Raw genomic sequence first — 20,417 nt, 5'->3', positions numbered from 1 at the left:
GGTAACTTGGAGATTATTAGGCAAAATATTTCCATTAGCTGCTGTTTTGTCAACTGATAGTTTACATAATTAACTGGACCTATGGCAAGTTTTAACTTTTGTCCTTGTTACATAATGGATCATTTTGAAATCAACTAAGAAATTGTCCTTTAGTTTTTTAATGATGGGCAAAGGAAAGTAATGGCACTCAGCAGTATTTGATTTTAAGGAATCAGTCAAACAATCGTGGTTTAGAATAATTGAAAATGGAAAAGCCAGCATGTGTACAGGGAGGATCGTAGAATGTTAGAGCTGATGTCTAAGAGATGAAACCCTAGCACAACTCCTTTATTTTATAAGATGGGAACCTGAGGCACAGGAAGCTGAAGAGGCTCACCTATGGCCCTTCACTCATGTCTCAAATCTGCCACATGCTCCCTCCTAGGGGTACTGGCCGAGAGTTCCAGGTCTCTGAGTAACACAGCAGCTACCTGGCTGTGAAACTCCAAGACATCATCCTACTCTCTCCAAGCCTCAATTTCCTCACCAGCAAAATGAGGAGACTGGACGATACAACATCCGTGGTGCACCATTTTCCAAAAGGAACCCTTCCATACTCGTAACATTCAACATTAAATATGCATGAATCAATCGATGCACATAGATTTGCAACACTATCTGTTAAACAGAAACTAGCCACACCCTGTCAACACTGGTTTTCAGCGAGACCCTGTCATCCACCATGGTCTGCACTTTCATCAGTCCAATCGGGCTGCAGCTGTAATGCAATTTCCTCCACAGCTGGGCTTGACCCCAGGCCAACTTCCTACCTGCAAGTCCAGGTTGGTGGTAAGAAGCAAAATTCTCTGCAGCTGACTGAGGCTTCTTTCCCAAGTATTTGCTTCTGGAGATCTGTGCAAACACATTCACAGCTAATACGGTCCACTGGAAAGAATAACCTATCCTGGGAACCACAGGTGCCTCCATCAGAGTGGACAGGAGAGCCAGGCAGAACCTAGGTTCACAAAAAAACTCCAAGCGGTATCACTCAGCAGTCGTAGCTCCACTGGTGAAGATCAACCTACCCTACAATTCCACTCAGCTTCACTCCACCTCTCCTCACCTTCCTCCCAGCTTCCACTGTGAAAGAAAAAGTTTGGGCCAGGTGTGGTGGCTCACGCCTGTAATCCTGGCACTTTGGGAGGCTGAGGCAGGTGGATCACCTGAGGTCAGGAGTTCAAGACCAGCCTGACCAACATGGTGAAATCCCATTTCTACAAAAATACTAAAAAATTAGCCAGGCATGATGGCGGGTGCCTGTAATCCCAGCTACTTGGGAGGCTGAGGCAGGAGAATCACTTGAACATGGGAGGCAGAGGTTGCAGTGAGCCAAGATCGCACCATTGCACTCCAGCCCGGGCAACAGAGCGAGACTTCGTCTGAAAAAAAAAAAAAATAATAAGGAAGGAAGGAAAGGAAAGAAAGAGAGAGAGAGAGAGAAAGAAAGAGAAAAGAAGAAAGAAAGAGAGAAAGAAAGAAAGAGAAAGAAAGAAAGAAAGAAAGAAAGAGAAAGAAAGAAAGAGAGAGAGAAAGAAAGGGCACCTCAGCTCACACCTGTAATCCCAGCACTTTGGGAGGCCGAGGTGAGATCATCACTTGAGGTCAGGAGTTCGAGACCAGCCTGGCCAACACGGTGAAACCCCATCTCTACTAAAAGTACAAAAATTAGCCAGGAATGGTGGCAGGTGCCTGTAGTCCCAGCTACTCATGAGGCTGAGGCAGGAGAATCACTTGAACCTGGGAGGCGGAGGTTGCAGTGAACCAAGATTGTGCCACTGCACTCTAGCCTGGGTGACAGAGCGAGACTCCATCTCAAAAAAAAAAGTTTAATATATAATATCCTAGATAAGTGTCTTTAACACTTGTCTAGGATGTTATATAGGGACCACTGCAATGAGGTCTTGCAGTGGAGAAAAGAGACTGAGCTTGAACCTGACTCTAACAAGGACAAGTGGGGATTTATAGCCAAAAAGCAAATGGATGAAAAGTTAGTAAGAAGAAACGCCGAGGAAAGGGGATTTCTGGCTAAATTGTCTTGATAGGATTATTGCTGAAGACAGTCCAGGGTGATAAGATATAAAGGGTAAGGGATAAGGACAGATACCAATGGTAGGGGGTTGTTGCTTAATTCACTTGGCAGGTTCTTGCTCAAACTGGATTCTACGAAGACAAAAAGGGAAGCTTGAGGTCCGCCTAGTCAGAAAGGACTCAAAAGGCTAAACAAAGTTTTGGTCAAAGGAGAGTCTTTGTCCCTTCTCTCCAGATTCTACCACCCACACCTTTCTCCCAGGTTTGACCCACTCATCCCACCTCCTGGGATTTTTGCTTAAATTGCCTATGGATAGTTGATATCCTTAAGTGCCAGCTTTTATTAATCAAGAGTCTGCATGACATGGGTTAGGAAAGCAACTGAAAAAGAATGCTTCAGAAGGAGCCCACTCTCTGTCACCAGAGCCAAGCCTTCCCTGGGGAACTGGGACTTGGAAGTGCTGAGTCCTCTCCCCAAGGTCTGAATGGGCCCAGCACATCTGCGACCCCACCCAAAGCAGGGAGCAGGTCCCAGCTGCCTGTAGACTTTCGCCATAATGGACGGTTAGGAGGTGGGAAAAGGGAAGAAAAGTGTCCCACAGAGTATGAGCACACAGCATGGGGGAGCGGAAGTCCGCCCCAGCCCCACTGAGTCCAAGCCCTGTGCCCTGCCAGGAGAGGGAGCCCTTCCCGGAAGGAAGCAACTTCTCTTCTGCTCCAAAGAGAGCTCGACTCCAAAGCCGCATGACCCAGGGCTGCAGTCGCCCTTTTGAAATGTGTCTATCCAAAGGGACGCTTTCTCCCAAATGCACACGTGAAAGCCAGCAGGGCGCTGGCTACCTGGGGCCCCGCCCGCCCCCCCTGCAGCCTCCCTGTGGGCGCCGTGCTCCCAGCGCCTGTGCCCCTTGCAGACCTTGCGGAGGTGAGGTCGCTCCTGCCCTTCTCGCAGGCACAGGACCAGGCGCAGGGAGGTGCCAAGCAGTGACCACACAGCCCCGACCCTGGGAGGTGTCCCACAGCACACAGAGCCCCCACCCCTACCCCGATTGACAACCAGGGCATCGCCCTGGGGTGAGCCCAGGGCTCTGAGAGGTGAGCCCCTTCCCAGAGCTTAAAGACCCGGGACTGGCCAGGCGCAGTGGCTCACGCCTGTAATCCCAGTACTTTGGGAGGCCAAGGTGGGCAGATCACGCGGTCAGGAGTTCGAGACCAGCCTGTCCAACAAGGTGAAACCCAGTCTCTACTAAAAATACAAAAATTAGCTGGGCATGGTGGCGCATGCCTGTAATCCCAGCTACTCGGGCGGCTGAGGTGGGAGAATCGCTTGAACCCGGGAGGCGGAGGTTGCAGTGAGCTGAGATTGCCCCATTGCACTCCAGCCTGGGCAACAGAGCGAGACTCTGTCTCGAAAAAAAATAATAATAAATAAAATAAAATAAAAAATAAAGACCAGGAACTGAGACGTCGCCAGGCTGCAAAGGCAGTTGGTGGCCTCAGTGGGACCCGGACTCAAGTACTCCACCTACACACCTGCCTTTCCTGGTGCAGTGTGATACTCCAATAAGGGCTGTGAAATCCGCCTTGCAGGTAACAGGAGGTAGGCTGAAAACGGGAGTGAGTCACAGGTTTCCGCCTCCCTCCCTGTCCCCACCCCATCGCAGGTTATGTTGGTCCTACCTCCCCGCTAGTCCACCTCTTCCTGTTCTTTTGCTACCTCCACCACCACCACGGTCCAAGCTACCAACAACTCTTGCTTGGAAGGATGTAGCGTCCTCTTCAGATGCAAACATATATATAAACAAATACAAGTGCTCTTTACCTCTCAGAGTCATTGTGAAGTTACATGAAATAGGTATGTGTGAAAATACCTAGCCCAATATCTAGCACATTGTAGATGCTCAACAGACGTCCTTTTACTATAAAAGAAAGATAATGCCAAGGATTAATTAAGTTGTGATATTAATAAAGGCAATACAAATAAAAGAAAAGGCTGGGGGAAGTGGCTCATGCCTGTAAACCCAGCACTTGGGGAGGCCGAGGCAGGAGGATTGCTTGAGGCCAAGAGTTCGAGACTAGCCTGGGCGTCACAGTGAGCCTCCCATATCTACAAATAAATAAATTACATAAATAAAAAGGAAAGAGGCCAGGTGTGGCGGCTCACCCCTGTAATCCCAGCACTTTGGGAGGCCGAGGTGGGTGGATCACCTGAGGTCAGGAGTTTGAGACCAGCCTGGCCAACATGGTGAAACCCTATCTCTACTAAAAATACAAAAATTAGCTAAGCATGGTAGTGGATGCCTGTAATCCCAGCTATTCAGGAGGCTGAGGCACAAGAATCGCTTGAACCTGGGAAGCGTAGTTTGCAGTGAGCCAAGACCGTGCCACTGCACTCCAGCCTGGGTGAAAGAGCAAAACTCCATCTCAAATAATTTTTTTTAAAAAAGAATATTCTCCATTTGGAAGGGTGCTCATCATTTGAAGTCCCCTAATTAAGAATCCACACTCCAGGGGTGTTTGCTCAGCAATAATCAGAAGAATGGTCATCATAAATCCGTATTTCTCTTAAAGAATTCCTGTGCATCAGGCTTGAGGAAGTTAGAGTGGTGATCTCCCCTTGTTCTGTGGTGTGCTGGAGCACTCCCGAGAAGCCCCCCTATCCTCATAGGGCTCCCCCAAAGGCTGTCACTAACAATTCAGGAGAAAATTGCCAGTAGTAGTTTTTAGCCCTGTAAGGTTAGAAGTTAACCTGCAGAAACTGACACATTGTTTTGACTTTGTGACATGGTAGAAAAGCAAACCTCAAAGCCATGGTGGCTTCCCTGCACCTTAGCAACTTAAAGTTGTACATCTAACCTGACGATCGGATGGAACACCTATTTCCCATGGACTACACAAATCCCTCTCCTTCCAATGCTCTCTGAACCAGTGCTTTTGTTTCCCTGCTGGTTCCCTCATTAAAGAATTAAATCAAACCTTGATGCCTGGTTACTATCTGTCTGTGGGAGAACTATGTTTCCAACACTCCAGAGGGAGCCCTGTCAAGAACTTCGAATGCTAATAGCTAAATGTGCACCAGGAGGTTTGTGATTTTGAAACCACCTTTGCAAATTTATGACTGAGACAGTAAAAGAGGATCTAACTTAATCAACTCCATCTTTCTTCTAACCTCCAAGCTGTCCTTGTTTATTCCTGGGGGTAGGCTGAACTAACTTTGGGAGAAACTTAGTTTACAGTTTATAGTTTAAAACAAAGACGATAACAGTCCTTTCCCAAAGCAGACCTCCTTCTTGCCCAGGGACTAGATTGTCTTTGTAGGACTAAGATTAGATACAAGATTAGAAATTACGGTTTATGACCAGGCGCAATGGCTCATGCCTGTAATCCCAGCACTTTGGGAGACCAAGGCAGATGGATGACCTGAGGTCAGGAGTTCTAGACGAGCCTAGCCAACATGGTGAAACCCTGTCTCTACTAAAAATACAAAAAAAAAAATTGCCAGGCGTGGTCCCATGGACCCGTAATCCCAGTTACTGGGAAGGCTGAGGCAGGAAAATCGCTTGAACCCAGGAGGCAGAGGTTGCAGTGAGCCAAGATAACACCACTGCCCTCCAGCCTGCGCAACAAGTGTGAAAACTCCTTAAAAAGAAAAAAAAAAAAGAAAGAAAAGAACTTATGGTTTAGGAGTCACGCACCTGGAGGCAACAAGATTCTGACCCTCCCTAAACTGCTCCTAAGATCAGTGCTTGAGATATTTTGCAGACTCTGCACTTAATGGATCAGCTGGCACCACCCAGATGGATAAACTGGCTCATCTGATCTTGTGGCCCTCACCCAGGAACTGACTCAATGCCAGAAGACAGCTCTGACTCCCTGCGATTTCATCCCTGACTAATCAGCACTCCCAGCTCACTGGCTTCCCCCCACCTACCAAGTTGTTCTTAAAAACTCTGCTCCCCGAATCAGTCTGGGAGACTGATTTGTGTAATAATAAAACTCTGGTCTCCCGCACAGCCAGCACCGCATGAATTACTCCTTCTCTATTGCAATTCCCCTGTCTTGATGAATCGGCTCCATCTAGGCAGCAGGCAAGGTCAATGCCTTGCGGGGTTACCCTTTCAAGTAGATGTTTGAGATTATGTGTCCATGGATGAAAAAGCGCTGCCCAAGAAATGTGATTGGCAGTGTTTTTCAACCATTTTTAGTATTATTGCACCCTTTAAAGAGCCCTTTTAGACTTCTTCCCCAACCACCCTCCTTCCCCTGAAATTTTAATACAACAGATGTACTATCATAACCACTTATCTCCTGTGGCCCCTTGAAGGACCACAACCCATTGTCATAGCTAATATTTTTTCACACCTCATTCAAGATCTATGTGTTCTCCAAGGCCCGAGGGGGGATTTTAAGTTCTACTCTACTACCCATTTCACTTTAAGGAAGTTACATTTTTTCTCATAAGGCTGTTGTGGGATGCAAAAAGTGGGAGAAGGGTGTTTAGGTGTTTAGGTGTGAAGGTCACGCTTTCTCATACAGTACAGTTGTCCCTCAATATCTGTGGAGGATTGGTTCCAGGATCCCCTCAAAACCAAAATCCAAGAATGCTCAGTTCCCTGATATAAAATGGCCTAGTATTTGCATATAACCTAAGAACATCCTCCTGTATACTTTCAATCATCTCTAGATTATTTATGATACCTGATATCCTGCAAATGCTATATAAATAGTTGTTATACTGTATTGTTTATTTGTACTATCTTTATTGTTGTATTAGTATTTTTGTTTTGTTTTTAAAGTATTTTCTGTCTGAGGTTGGTTAGACCCATGGATGTGGAACGCACTGATGCTAAGGGCTGACAGTAATTGGACTGTAACTCCACCAACGCACCACTCTCACTCCCACTCATCCTGACTTAGATTTTTTCTCTTTTTTTTCTTTTGGCATTTCAGGTCAGAATACCTTGACAATCTTTTCTAAATAATGCATTTTGCTAACTATAGATTGTTCATTTCAATGTAATGCTATGCTCCTTACTGTCATCTAAAAGACCACCAGGACGACTAAATAGTAAAAAGGAGAGGTTTATTGGCAATGCCAGTTTGAAAACTAGGAAGGGGATGTCTCCAGCATGGACAAAGGTGCTCTCTCTTCAAAGAAGGGAAGGACATCTTGCGTTTTATGCCTCACAGGGTCCATGTCACACAACACAGTCATACGTATTCAGCAGGTTTGCTGGGGGTGAGGTGGGGGACGCTATACATATTTATGAGGGAGGCTGAGCACAAGCACGATGGGTAAACATATATGTAACATACATCCCATGTTCACTTCGGGCCAGGGCTTTAGCTTTAAAATGAGGTGGGGTTTGACTGTTTATATCAAAAGAACTATAGGACACAAAGACTATTTGTGCATGGCCTCTAGACACTGGCTGAAACTGGCTTAAGGTCTGCAGTAGCTTATCAGAAAATATTTGTAAGGGCTGTTCTTCATCCAATCAGAGCTGTAGTGGTCTGGATTGTAAATCAGAGTTAGGAGGGATCTGAAAGCTCCTATTGTTAGGGAGTTTAGAGCTGTAGGAATTTAGAAATTTGCCATGCCAGCCAGGCCCCGTGCCCTTGAGCAATAGGTAACTTTGTTTCCATAAGCTTAGGGTTCATCTTAGTTGATAAAGGGGCATCTATCCTCTCCAAGTGCCAGCTTCTATACACGTGCTCCCTTGGACTCTCTCTGTAAGTGACAACTTCTCTATGGGAGATAATTCCAGTTCCATAACAAAACATACGTAGAGGCTGGGTGCAGGGGCTCACACCTGTAATCCCAGCACTCTGGGGGGCCAAGGCTGGAGAATTGCTTGAGGTCAGGAGTTCTAGACCAGCCTGGGCAACATAGCAATACTCTGTCTCTACAAAAATTTTAAAAATTAGCTGGGCATGGTGGTGCACACCTGTAGTTCCAGCAACTCCTGAGGCTAAGGCAGGAGGATCACTTGGGCTCCGGAGGTTGAGGTTACAGTGAGCTATAATCTCACCACTACACTCCAGCCTGAGCACAGAGTGAGAACTTGTCTCTAAAAGTAAATAAAATAAAATAGTGCTCTGTAGAGAACAAGAAGACCTCCTACTAAGATAACACTTCTACCAAATAATTCTACTAAAATAATAGTGGCCTTGTAGTGATTAAGTCAACCTCTTGAAAGATTTAGAAGGAGCAAGATTATATGAAAAAAAAAACAAAACAAAACAAACAGCTTGAAAGCTAATCCTCAGCTGGGCATTAATCTCAGCATTTGGGAGTTTGCAGCGGGCTGATTGCTCAAGCCCAGGAGTTCAAGACTAGCTGGGCAATGTGGCAAAACCACATCTCTATTAAAAATACAAAAAAATTAGCCAGACGTGGTGATGCATGCCAGTACTCCCAGCTACTCAGGAGGCTGAAGCGGGAGGATTGTTTGAACCTCAGATGTGGAGGCCTCAGTAAGCTGAGATCACACCACTGCACTCCAGCCTGTGCAACAGAGTGAGACCTTGTCTGAAAACATAATAATAATAATAACCCTCATAAAACTTAGGCCAGTCACAGTGGCTCATGCCTGTAATCCCAGCACTTTGGAGGCTGAGGTGGGCAGATCACTTGAGGTCAGGAGTTCAAGACCAGCCTGGACAACATGCAAAACCCCGTCTCTATTAAAAATACAAAAATTAGCCAGGCGTTGTGGCGCATGCCTGTAATCCCAGCTTCTTTGGAGGCTGCGGCAGAAGAATTGCTTGAACCCAGGAGGCAGAGGTTGCAGTGAGCCGAGATCGTACCACTACACTCCAGCCTGGATGACAGAGTGAGACTCCATCTCAAAAAAAAAAAAAAAAAAAAAAGACTTAGTCAAAATTACTTACAAGTTATGTGATTTTGTCCTGGAAATGTGAAATGTTTTCTCATTCCAGATTTACAGAGCCTTAAATTTATAGATTTACCCTTATTAAGGATAAGACTTAAAGGTGTGTCAAAGGACAACATTACAACCAATTTACTTTTAAAGATCTCAACTGGCTTGTGTTTTATTTTATTTATTTATTCTCCTGCCTCAGCTCCCCCAGTAGCTGGGGCTACCGGTGTACGCCACCAAGCCTGGCTAACGGCTTTATTGTGATCCTAGAATCAGGCAACACTTCATTCCATAAAATAGAGTAAGTGTTCAGATGACCTGAGTGGAAGAGATTTGCTTTAAAGACAGAGAAGGGCTGAAAAAAGCAGAAGCAAAAAACAGAGAGTGTATTTGTTGTTTCAAAGCTACTTTTCTTATAAGGCAGGAGAGAGAAACAGAACAATAGAAAAAGAACTAATTAGCTTACATCAGGTCACTCTAAACAACCTTTTCCATGTAAGGGTTAGGCAGAAGGAGCTTCATTGTTATGCAACTGAAGTTTTAAACTGGCCCATTTGGGAAATTGTTATCTGTACTGATTTTATGAAAGCTCAGATAAATTAATTTAGGTTGGGTGATATGCAACTTTAGCATGAATTACTCTGTTTTTATTTTTAGTTGTTGTTGTTTTTTTTTTAAGAGATGGGGTCTTGCTATGTTGCCCAGACTGGTCTTGAACTCCTGTGCTCCAGCAATCGTCCCACCTAACCCTCCCAAAGTGCTGGGATTACAGGCATGAGCCACCACGCCTCTTCCATTTTTATTTTTAATTTGGTCAGCTGGGGCCTAGTGTAGGAACTTAGCCCAAAACAATGGCCTCCTGTGATTTTTATCTAACAGATAGATACCATTGCATGTGAGGGGAAAACCTCACCTTCGACCTCTGGTAGTTCACTAAAAAAAAATCAACTGACAGCAGATTAGTAAGAGAAAAAGGCATACAAATGTATAAGTGTGCACAGGAATATTACAAAATTTAAAAACTCAGAGAAATAATCAGGTGGTTGATGCTTTTATTTATTTTTTTATTTTATTATTATTATTTTTTAAGACCAAGTCTCCCTTTGTTGCCCAGGCTGGAATGCAATGGTGCGATCTCAGCTCAACGCAGCCTCTATTTCCTGGGTTCAAGTGATTCTCCTGCCTCAGCCTCCTGAGTAGCTGGGATTACAGGCACTCGCCACCACACCCAGCTAATTTTTGTTATCTTTAGTAGAGACAGGGTTTCACCATGTTGGCCAGGCTGGTCTCGAACTCCTGACCTCAGGTGATCTGCCTGCCTTGGCCTCCCAAAATGCTGGGATTACAGGTGTGAGCCACTGTGCCCGGCCACTTTTATACCATCTTGAGCTTACAGAAATAATGGGGGCTTGGCGCTTGGCTGAAGAGATCGTGGTGCCAAATCAGATTATGAGAGGGGGAAAAGAAGAGGCCTGGCTACCAAAGGAGGTCTTGTTATACAGATGAAACCTCACAGGTAGCAGCCCTCAGAGATAATAGGTGGTAAATATTCCATTCAGACATTTAAAGGTGTTAAACTCTCAGTTGATCTTGCCTAGATCTGGACAAGGGGAAAAGGCCTAGATCTGGCCTCAGAGAAAACCTGGCTGCCTCCATGCAGATTTTCTCTGCAGAGGCAAATGAGCTCATGGTGGTGTCTGCAGTAGGAAGAAAAGAATGTGGGAAAGGCTCTTCTTATCCTTCCTTATCCCCCTGGTTATCAAAGAGATGTTCTTTCCCTTACTAGAGATTAAACCTGAAAAGCTGGTTTAAAAAAAAAAAAAAAAAAAAGCTAGGCAAAATTTCAAACACTCTGTGAATCAATGAATTATTCAAACAAAAAGTCATGAGAATGTGACCAGTCCAGTTATCTGAACGGTTTAAATGATCTGAAAGCACTTGGGGAAAGTATGTTTTCTTGAAGTTACAAATTAAACCAAGGAATAAAAGAAAAAGAAGTCAATCCAGTCCTGACTTTCTCAGACCAGACATGTTTGGTTTTCTTCTCATTTCTTCAGTCCTGTACACTCAGGTGTCTCCCAAAAGGCTTTCTAATCCATTTGTGTCTTCTACAGTGTTCATTCTAAAACAGATCACTTTAGGCCGGGCATGGTGGCTCACACCTGTGATCCTAGAACTTTGGGAGGCCGAGGCGGGCAGATCACTTGAGGTCAGGAGTTCGAGACCAGCCTAGCCAACATGACAAAACCCTGTCTCTACTAAAAATACAAAAAAAAATTAGCCAGGCATGGTGGCACCCACCTGTAGTCCCAGCTACTCAAGAGGCTGAGGCCTGAGGCAGGAGAATTGCTTGAACCTGGGAGGTGGAGGTTGCAGTCAGCCAAGATCATGCCACTGCCCTCCAGCCTGGACGTCAGAGCAAGACTCCATCTCTAAAAAATAAAAATAAATAAATCAGATCACTTTAATATGGGGGATCTTCTTGAGTGGCTACTAAGCCCAACAGTAATCTACATGCATTTCCAGGACAAAGTGGAAATTGAAATCGGATTTTCTGCAATCAGGATAATGTCCCTTCTAAGGACAAGCAAAGGGAAATATATAATGAGTGAAAAAGTACAGCTACTATCTGGGATCAATGATTATCTAGTGTCCCTGGTGCCAAAGTTGAGAAAGCCTGGTTTCTCCTAAAAGTGCAGTTCACATGGATAGCTTGATTTTCCAAGGCTTTGACATCCAGGAACAAAGGAGTACATGTGGGACCTGCTTTCAAACATAATACAGGTCAGATGTATGGATTCCTGGCAACTCTAAAAGTATGTGATTTGTAGCATTTTTGTCTACTGGAACCTACCACAAAGCTTAATCCTGACCTAAACCAGTGTTCCAATCTCCTGATTTTTTCCTAAAGTAAGATTTCAATTAAGTTTTTTGTTGTTGCTGTTTTGTTTTTGTTTTGAGACAGAGTATCACTCTATTATTGCCCAGATTAGAGTGCAGTGCCGCAATCTCAGCTCACTGCATTCTCTGCCTGCTGGGTTCAAGTGATTCTCCTGCCACAGCCTCCTGAGTAGCTGGGATTACAGGCATGTGCCACCATGCCCAGATAATTTTTGTATTTTTAGTAGAGACGGGGTTTCGCCATGATGGCCAGGCTGGTCTCGAACTCTTGGCCTCAAGTGATCCGTGCGCCTCAGCCTTCCAAAGTGCTGGGATTACAGGCGTGAGCCACCACGCCCGGCCCTAAGTTATTTTTAAATCTTAACTATAACCAACTATAAACTAACTGTAACTAAAAACTAGGAAAAATAATTGTGTATTTGGTTAAGTTACAGTCCTTCAACCTCAGTGGAAATAATCGAATGGGGTTACTTTCTCCTGATAAAGAATTAGCAGCTGTCGGGGTTGGGAATGTGGGTACCAAGAGGAGCTTTAGTCTGTGAGTGACAGATTCTCATTCCTTAAAGAGCCACTATTGCGTTTGTTATTTCTGGCACAATGTATCACCTAATGATGCTTTTAAAGTCCAAAATTTTCAGCTGATTGCCTTTTGTCTGCACCCTAATACTGCTACCTCTCGGAACCTAATCAAAATCAGGACGTGCTCGAAAATTATTTCCTGGACTGTTTTTGACCAATTTACAGTGAACACAGTCCCTTAACACTCTGCACCAAATGAAAATAATAAGGCATGATTTGCTCTCAGACTTCACTCACTGCTTCAATAATGTGCTTAAGCCCTTCAGAGGGACAGATATGACCCCAGAGTTGTATGAAATAGTCTTGCTTTCAGATGAGCTCTTCAGATCCAGTCTGAGTGAACCCCATGTAATTGAGCTCTTCAGATCCAGTCTGAGTGAACCCCATGTAATTAGAAGAGAGAGCGTCCATTGTGTCCCTCCACATTGTCGAATTCCATCGCCTTCCCTGGAGGGTGTTACAACAGACACCTGCTGGAAGGCACTACCACGATTCCACAATTCCCTCCCGTGTCAAGCAAGGGCCTGCAGATAGCAATCCCAGTATCACAACTTTGAATCATCAGTTAGATTTTTTTCATTTTGCATTGAACATCTCATCAGTAGCAGCTGCAAAGGTTATTCCCTCCCATCTTACAGATAAGGAAGACTGAGCTAAAAATAGGTTAAGTGCCTTGTCCCAGCAGTCATGTGATTAGTGAATGTGGCCAGTAGAAAAGTCTCCTTTCTCCTGGCTGGCTAGGTAGATACTCTCACAGACTTCCAAGAAAGAATTGTACTTCCTAAGAAACATTTTGGCAATATCTACCTGAAATGTTCCTGCTAAAATGCATTTCCTTACCCTGTCTTCAGCAGCATCCACCTAAATAACAAGTAGAGAAACACTCTCTAAAAGAAAAGATGTTTACTTGGAATAGAGCGTTACAATGGAGATACATGTGTCATAGCAAATTGTGTGCATATTTAGGGAGGTAAGAAAAGACAAAGGTTTTTAAAGAAAAAACGTGAGAAGGATTACATAATCGTTTTGAAATAATTATCCTTGGCTGTAAAGATCAATAACAAGGGTGGCACCAGTCCCAGGCTGGACAAGCAGTTGCTGGGCAGATGTCCTCGCAGAAGTATTTTTTGTGTAAAGTTGAGATGGCCTTTGTGCAATGCTGTGGTTTTGCAAAGTCTTTTGTGATCATTTTTGCCATCAGGTATACAAGCATGAGAACTCTCTTTTCATGGCCTTCCCCGGCTGTCTGTCAGGGTTTTTGTTTTTTGTTTTGTTTTGTTTTTTTTTAACAACTTCCACGGTAATAAAGTAGGCAAAGAAGAATTGCCTTTACAAGTTACTGAATTTCTAATCCTAAAATTTGCTAAGCCTTACACATAACCATAACGGTAAAGATATAATACCCATTTTGGGGGGGAGGGGGGAGGGATAGCATTGGGAGATATACCTAATGCTAGATGACGAGTTGGTGGGTGCAGCACACCAGCATGGCACATGTATACATATGTAACTAACCTGCACAATGTGCACATGTACCCTAAAACTTAAAGTATAATAAAAAAAAAAAAGATATAATACCCATTTTGTAAATGAGAAAACTGAGGTCTGGAGAAGGGACCTGGACATGTAATTTAGCTGTGGATTCAGACTCAGACCTGGCTGAGTCCAGAGCCCAGGCAATCTGTACACTCTACTACCTCCTTCTATTATTTTTGTAATTGAGACATAACATCCACATAATGTACACATGTTTACATGTCACTATCACCCAAATCCAGGGACAGAACATTTCCATAGCCCTAGAACCCCCCTGTGGGCTTCCTTCCAGGACAGCCACCCTCCTGCCTCCGGATACCATTGTGTTCTTTCTCATCCTTCAGCAGACTGCAAGGTGCTCGAGCAGGCACCAGTTAAAATGGGCTTTAAAACCACATGCTCAGCTAGGCACGGTGGCCCACGCCTATAATCCCAGCACTTTGGGAGGCCAAGGCAGGTGGATTGCTTGAGGCCAAGAGTTCAAGACCAGCCCAGCCAACATGGTGAAACCCCGTCTCTACTAAAAATACAAAAATTAGCCAGGCATGTTGGCATGAGCCTGTAGTCCCAGCTACTCGGGAAGCTGAGGCACAAGAATCTCTTGAGCCCAGGATACAGAGGTTGCAGTGAGCCAAGATTGTGCCACTGCACTCCAGCCTAGGCTCGGAGTGAGAATGTCTCACCAAAAAAAAAAAAACACACACACACTCAAGGAACCTCTGCAGGGAAGCCTCAGCCTGGCCTCTTGGCAACAGCTAAGGTTGTGCCTGGCTGTTGTCAAGATAACACACACTTATTTATCAATGCCAGGCATTGCGTTAGGTGCTAGGCAAGCAGTGATGACAAAGTCAAGTTGGTCCCTGTTCTAAAGTCACTGAGAGTTCAAAGATGAGCTGATATTAAACAACCACACCAAAGTGTATGTGCACAACAGCGGTGAGCAGTGTGGCAGAGCACAGGCTAGTCTGAAAGAAATTTGGGGAGGTCAGGAATGGCCTTGCTGAGGCCGGAAAGGCCCATGGTTGGCATTGACCAGGAGCAGGACTGGGGTCCCTTGGCCAGAAGAAGTGGAATGTGCAAAGGCCCTGAGGGGAGGAGGCATGCACCAAATCACACAGGCCCTAAAAGGAGCTCATGAGGGCCTGAGCATCCCTAAAAGCAAGGAAAAGTTATAGAATTTCCTTCACAAGAGGATGGGATTGGTGACACATCCCTGGGAAGTCACAGAAATGTCAAGGGGGGGACTGGAAGACCTGAAACAGCAAGTAGGAACAAGGTCAGCAAAATGTCACTGAGCAAAATGTCACCTGTGCCCTGGTGTGAGGTGGCCTGAGTAGACACAAGTTACATATGTGACCCACAATCTCAGGTCTTATTTATAGAAAGAGACTGTTCTATAAACAAAGATCAAAGAAAGAGTTTACTCTCCAGGATTGTTTATTGGGAAGAATTTCTTATAACCACATCCAGGAAAGTGTCATCCATCTTGATGCTGGCATTTGCCACCATATTGTTTTTCCTATAAAACTAGTGCTGGTAGGCCGGGCATGGTGGTTCACGCCTGTAATCCCAGCACTTTGGAAGGCTGAGGCAGGTGGATCACCTAGGTCAGTAGTTTGAGACCAGCCTGGCCAACATGGCGAAACCCCATCTCTACTAAAAGTACAAAATTAGCTGGGCATGTTGGTGCATGCCTGCAGTCCCAGCTACTCGGGAGGCTGAGGCAGGAGAATCGCCTGAACCTGGGAGGCAGAGGTTGCAGTGAGCCAAGATCGCGCCACTGCACTCCAGCCTGGGTGACAAGAGAGAAACTCTGTCTCAAAAAAAAAAAAAAAAAAAACTAGTGCTGTTAAATGTTTAACAATTGATTCTCCCAAAATAAGTCCCTATGTGTATGCACACATAAACATATGTATATACCTAAGATTATTATAAACTCACTAATATGAAAGATATATAGCACACAATTTACATAAAATAATAAAATATACATACTCTTTATTTTTTAATTTTCTTCTTAAAATATGCATACTCTTTTTTGTTTATTTGTTTGTTTTTTTGTTTGTTTTTGAGACAGAGTCTTGCTCCGGTCACCCAGGCTGGAGGGCAATGGCGCGATCTCGGCTCACTGCAACCTCTGTCTTCTGGGTTCAAGGGTTCAAGTGATTCTCCTGCCTCAGTCTCCTGAGTAGCTGAGATTACAGGCACCTGCCACCACACCGGGCTAATTTTTGTATTTTTAGTAGAGACAGGCTTTCACCATGTTGCCCAGGCTGGTCTCAAACTCCTGACCTCAGGTGATCCACCAGCCTTGGCATCCCAAAGTGCTGGGATTACAGGCATGAGCCACCGCGCCCAGGCATTAAAATATACATACTCTTTATTGCAATTGCTATGTAGTCAATTGATTCCCACAGAAGGCTGTCATTTATTTTTGCCAAACTCCTCTCCATAGGCAACCTGTGGTTGTAATATGACTCTGATTTGGCAAATGGCAGCTTAACAATCAATTCATGAGATTCCTAAAAATTTAGCAATCTGTTTGAAAGAATCTGGAAGCTACAACAAGCAGCCCTCCCAAGCCCTCAGTACTGGCTTCCAAATGTTCTTTTGGTGACAAAGGCAGCAAGAGTTGGAATGGGCTCAGGAATTCAGGAATGGTCAGAGGGAAGCTCCTGATCCATAGTTCTTGTCAGTTTTCCACATGAACAAGTCCTCAGAATCACCTGAGGTACATGTCAAAAATACAGGAAAGAAAAAAGAAGAAGGAAGGAAAGAGAGAGAAGGAGGAAAAGAGAGAGAGAAAAAAAGAGACAAAAAAGAGAGAAAAAGAAAAGAAAGAGAGATGGAGAAAAAGAGAGAGAATGAAAAAGAGAGAGAGAGAGGGAAAGAAAAGAAAGAATGAGAGAAAGGAGAAAAGAGAAGAGAAAGATGCTTGTAAGTTGCCACTCCACCCCAGCTGGTAAAAAGCTGAACAAACTGAAAAATTAACAACTCTTTTTAGACCCTTAAGAGAAATGAGGTCACAAGGCAAATGGCTACCCCCAAAATTAATGAGACAGGTGAATACAGAGGATCACAACTTACTAGAGCAGAAAAGAAATCTCCAGGTCCCGGGTCAGGATACCTAAACTGAAACTGATGAATTGCTGGAAGATCAATATGGACAAGTCTGAGAGATAAAAACTCCAGGGAGACCCAGTCTGGGGAAGTAGGGAACTTTTGTGAGTTTCACCTCCTGGAGCTCTACCAGGCTGTCTTAGTGAATATAGAAGAAAAATTCCCTCATGCTTCCAGCAAAGCTAAGAAAAATGAAAACATTTTGAAATACATCAGAGCATTCTCTTCTTAACAAGAATACCTTGCTAAACTATTTTACCAGTGCCTAACCTGCTGGGGTTTTATCAGAGCCTAATCTACCTAGGGGAAGGGAAACACCCAGCCTAGTCACCCTGTCCCACTTAAGGGGGTGGGGTACTAGAGGGCACTGAGAAACACACATGAAGTTCACAGTCCAGAGACACAGACTCATTAAAAGACTACAAGGGCCATATGCAGAAGGGCAAATGAGCACAAAAGACAGAGAGAAAAAATTGGGCCATACTCATCTTTTTTTCAGGAGCCCCATTCCCAAGATAACTAACCTACTTTCACAATAATGGCATTAATTTACTCATTACCTAATTACCTTTAAAAAGCCCCACCTCTTAATCTTATTACAATGTAGATTAAGTTTCCATACATAAAATTTGGGTAATACATTCAAACCATAGCACCCACGTATTTGGTAACCTAGATGAACCAATTTCTTGAAAGACACAATCTGCCAACACTCACACAAGAAGAAATAGACTATCAGAATAGGCCTATAACTATCAAAGAAATTTACTCAATAATTAATAACCTTCCAAAACAGAAAGTACCAGGCCCTAATGGTTCACTGGTGAATTCTACCAAACATTTAAGGAAGAAAGTTTACTGATTCTCTATAATGTCTTTCAGAATTAGAAGCAGAGGGAATGCTTTCTACCTCATTCTATGAAGCCACATTTACCCTAATATCAAAACCAAAGACATGACAAAGAAAACTACAGAACAATATATGTCATGAATATAGATGCAAAAATCTTCAACAAAATATATCACAACCACATGGGATTTATCCCATGTATGCAAAGCTGGTTCAACATGCAAAAATAAATTAATGTAATTAATCACATCAACAAGATAAAAGAGAAAAATCATATGATCATATCAATAGATGCAGAAAATCATTTGATAAAATCCAATATCTATTCATAATAAAAACTATTAGTAAACTAATAATAGAAGGGAACTTCCTCAACTTGATGAAGAATATCTATAAAAAACCCACTTAGTGGTGACAAACTTGAAGCTTTCCCACTAAAATTAAAAACAAGGCAAGGATTTCCCCTCTCACCACTGCTTTTCAGCATTGTATTGTAAGTCCTACCTAATGCAATAAGACAAGAAAAGGAAATAAAATGTATGCAGATTTGGTAAGGAAGAAATCCATCATTCTTTGTTCATGGATGATTGTCTATGTAGAAAATCTGAAAGGATCAACCAAAAAAAATCCTAGAACTAATAAGCAATCATAGCAAAGTTATAGGATACAAGGTTAATATACAAAAGTTAATCACTTCTGTATACCAGTGATACAGTTTGGAAGTTTTTTCCCTTCCAAATCTCATGTTCAGCCAGGTACAGTGGTTCATTCCTATAATCCCAGTTCTTTGGGAGGCTGAGGCAGGAGGATCACTTCAGCCCAGCAATTGAGCTCCTTTGTATTTACCCAGAAGAGCTAAAAATGTATATCTACACCAAAACCTGCACACAGATGTTTATAGCAGCTCTATCAATAATTGCCCAAACTTAGAAGCAACCAAGATGTCTTTCAGTAGGTGATGGATAAAATGTGGTACATTCAGACAATGAAATATTATTTAGCACTAAGAAGAAATTAGCTATCAAGCCATGAAAAGACATTAACCTTCTTAATGTGCATTTTGGCTTCTTAATTGCACATTACTAAGTGAAAGAAACCAATCTGAAAAGCCTACATGCTATTTGATTCCAATTATATGACATTCTGGACAAGGCAACACTGTGGAGATATTACAGTCCATAGATTGTAACAAGTGTACCACCCTGGTGGGGGATGTTGATAATGAGGGAGGCTGAGCATGTACTGGGGCAGAAAGTATATGGGTAATCTGTACTTTCCACTCAATTTTTCTGAGAACCTAAAACTGCCTTAAAAAATAAAGTCAGGCTGGGTATTGTGGGTCATGCCTATAATCTCAACATTTTGGGAGGCCAAGGTGGGTGTATCACTTGAGCTCAGGAGTTTGAAACCAGCCTGGGCAGCATGGTGAAACTTCGTCTCTCCAAAAAATACAAAAATTAGCCGGGCATGGTGTCACACTCCTGTAGTTCCAGCTACTCTGGAGGCTGAGGTGGGAGGACTGCTTGAGCCCAGGAGTTGGAGGTTGCAGTGAGTTAAGATGGCGCTAGTGTACTCCAGCCTGGGTGACAGAGTGAGACTCTGACTCAAAAAATAAGTAAGTAAAGTCAAGAAATTAAAAAAAAAAGAAAGAAGGGAGGGAGGGAGAGAGAAAATTAACTCAGGTGCCTCCCCAGGATATTGAGATATCATTGCCCTGGGGGGCCTTCTCGCCCCCAACAAGGACCCTCTTGCACCCATGTTTGGGAACCACTGGCTTATGTGAACAGACCCCTGTCATTTATTATCTCTGTGGCCCTATGATGTTGGGAAAATTCCTTCACTCTGGCCTCAGTTGTATTACCCACAAAACAAGGGTAATCGCTTCTTCATGGAATTCTAGGAGGGATTAAATGAGGATTCAAGGTATGTAAAGTACTCAACATTGTAATTCCTTTTCCTATCCCTAAGGAATAAGGTTTTGGTCTAAGGGCATTTAGGGACTCACCTAAGATTTTTAATGAAGAAAATGATGTGACTTGCTTTATCTAGAAAAATCGTTGATTAGAAAAGTAATTTCATCAGCTATATGGAGATCGATGGAGGGAGGACAAGAGGGCCAGCTTGAGGCCCTGGGAAGAGTTCGTTGACAGCTTCTTGCAGTAGTCAAATGAGAGATAGTAAGACTTGAGGTAGTGGAATGGAAAAAGAAGGGACACATACATTTGAGAAAAACTTAAGAGGTAGATGGGACAAGTTTGGTGACTCAGAGTCAGCCTTGATTCTTGTCTCTCCTTCACAGCCCACATCTGCTCTGATGGCAGGTCTTATCTCCCCTACCACAACACAACCAGTTCTGCACTGCTCAGCCCCGGGCTCTCAGACTGTTATGATTAGCATCTAATGTTCTTCTTGCTTTCAACCCTAATCCATTCTCTACAGAGCAGCCAAAATGTTATTTAGAAATGTAAATAAAATCACATCCA

The sequence above is a fragment of the Gorilla gorilla genome, chromosome 13 (assembly GCF_029281585.2).
Source record: "Gorilla gorilla gorilla isolate KB3781 chromosome 13, NHGRI_mGorGor1-v2.1_pri, whole genome shotgun sequence".
NCBI classification, from domain to species: domain Eukaryota; kingdom Metazoa; phylum Chordata; class Mammalia; order Primates; family Hominidae; genus Gorilla; species Gorilla gorilla.
The sequence above is the reverse complement of the archived record's forward strand: the minus strand, read 5'-3'. Positions refer to the sequence as shown.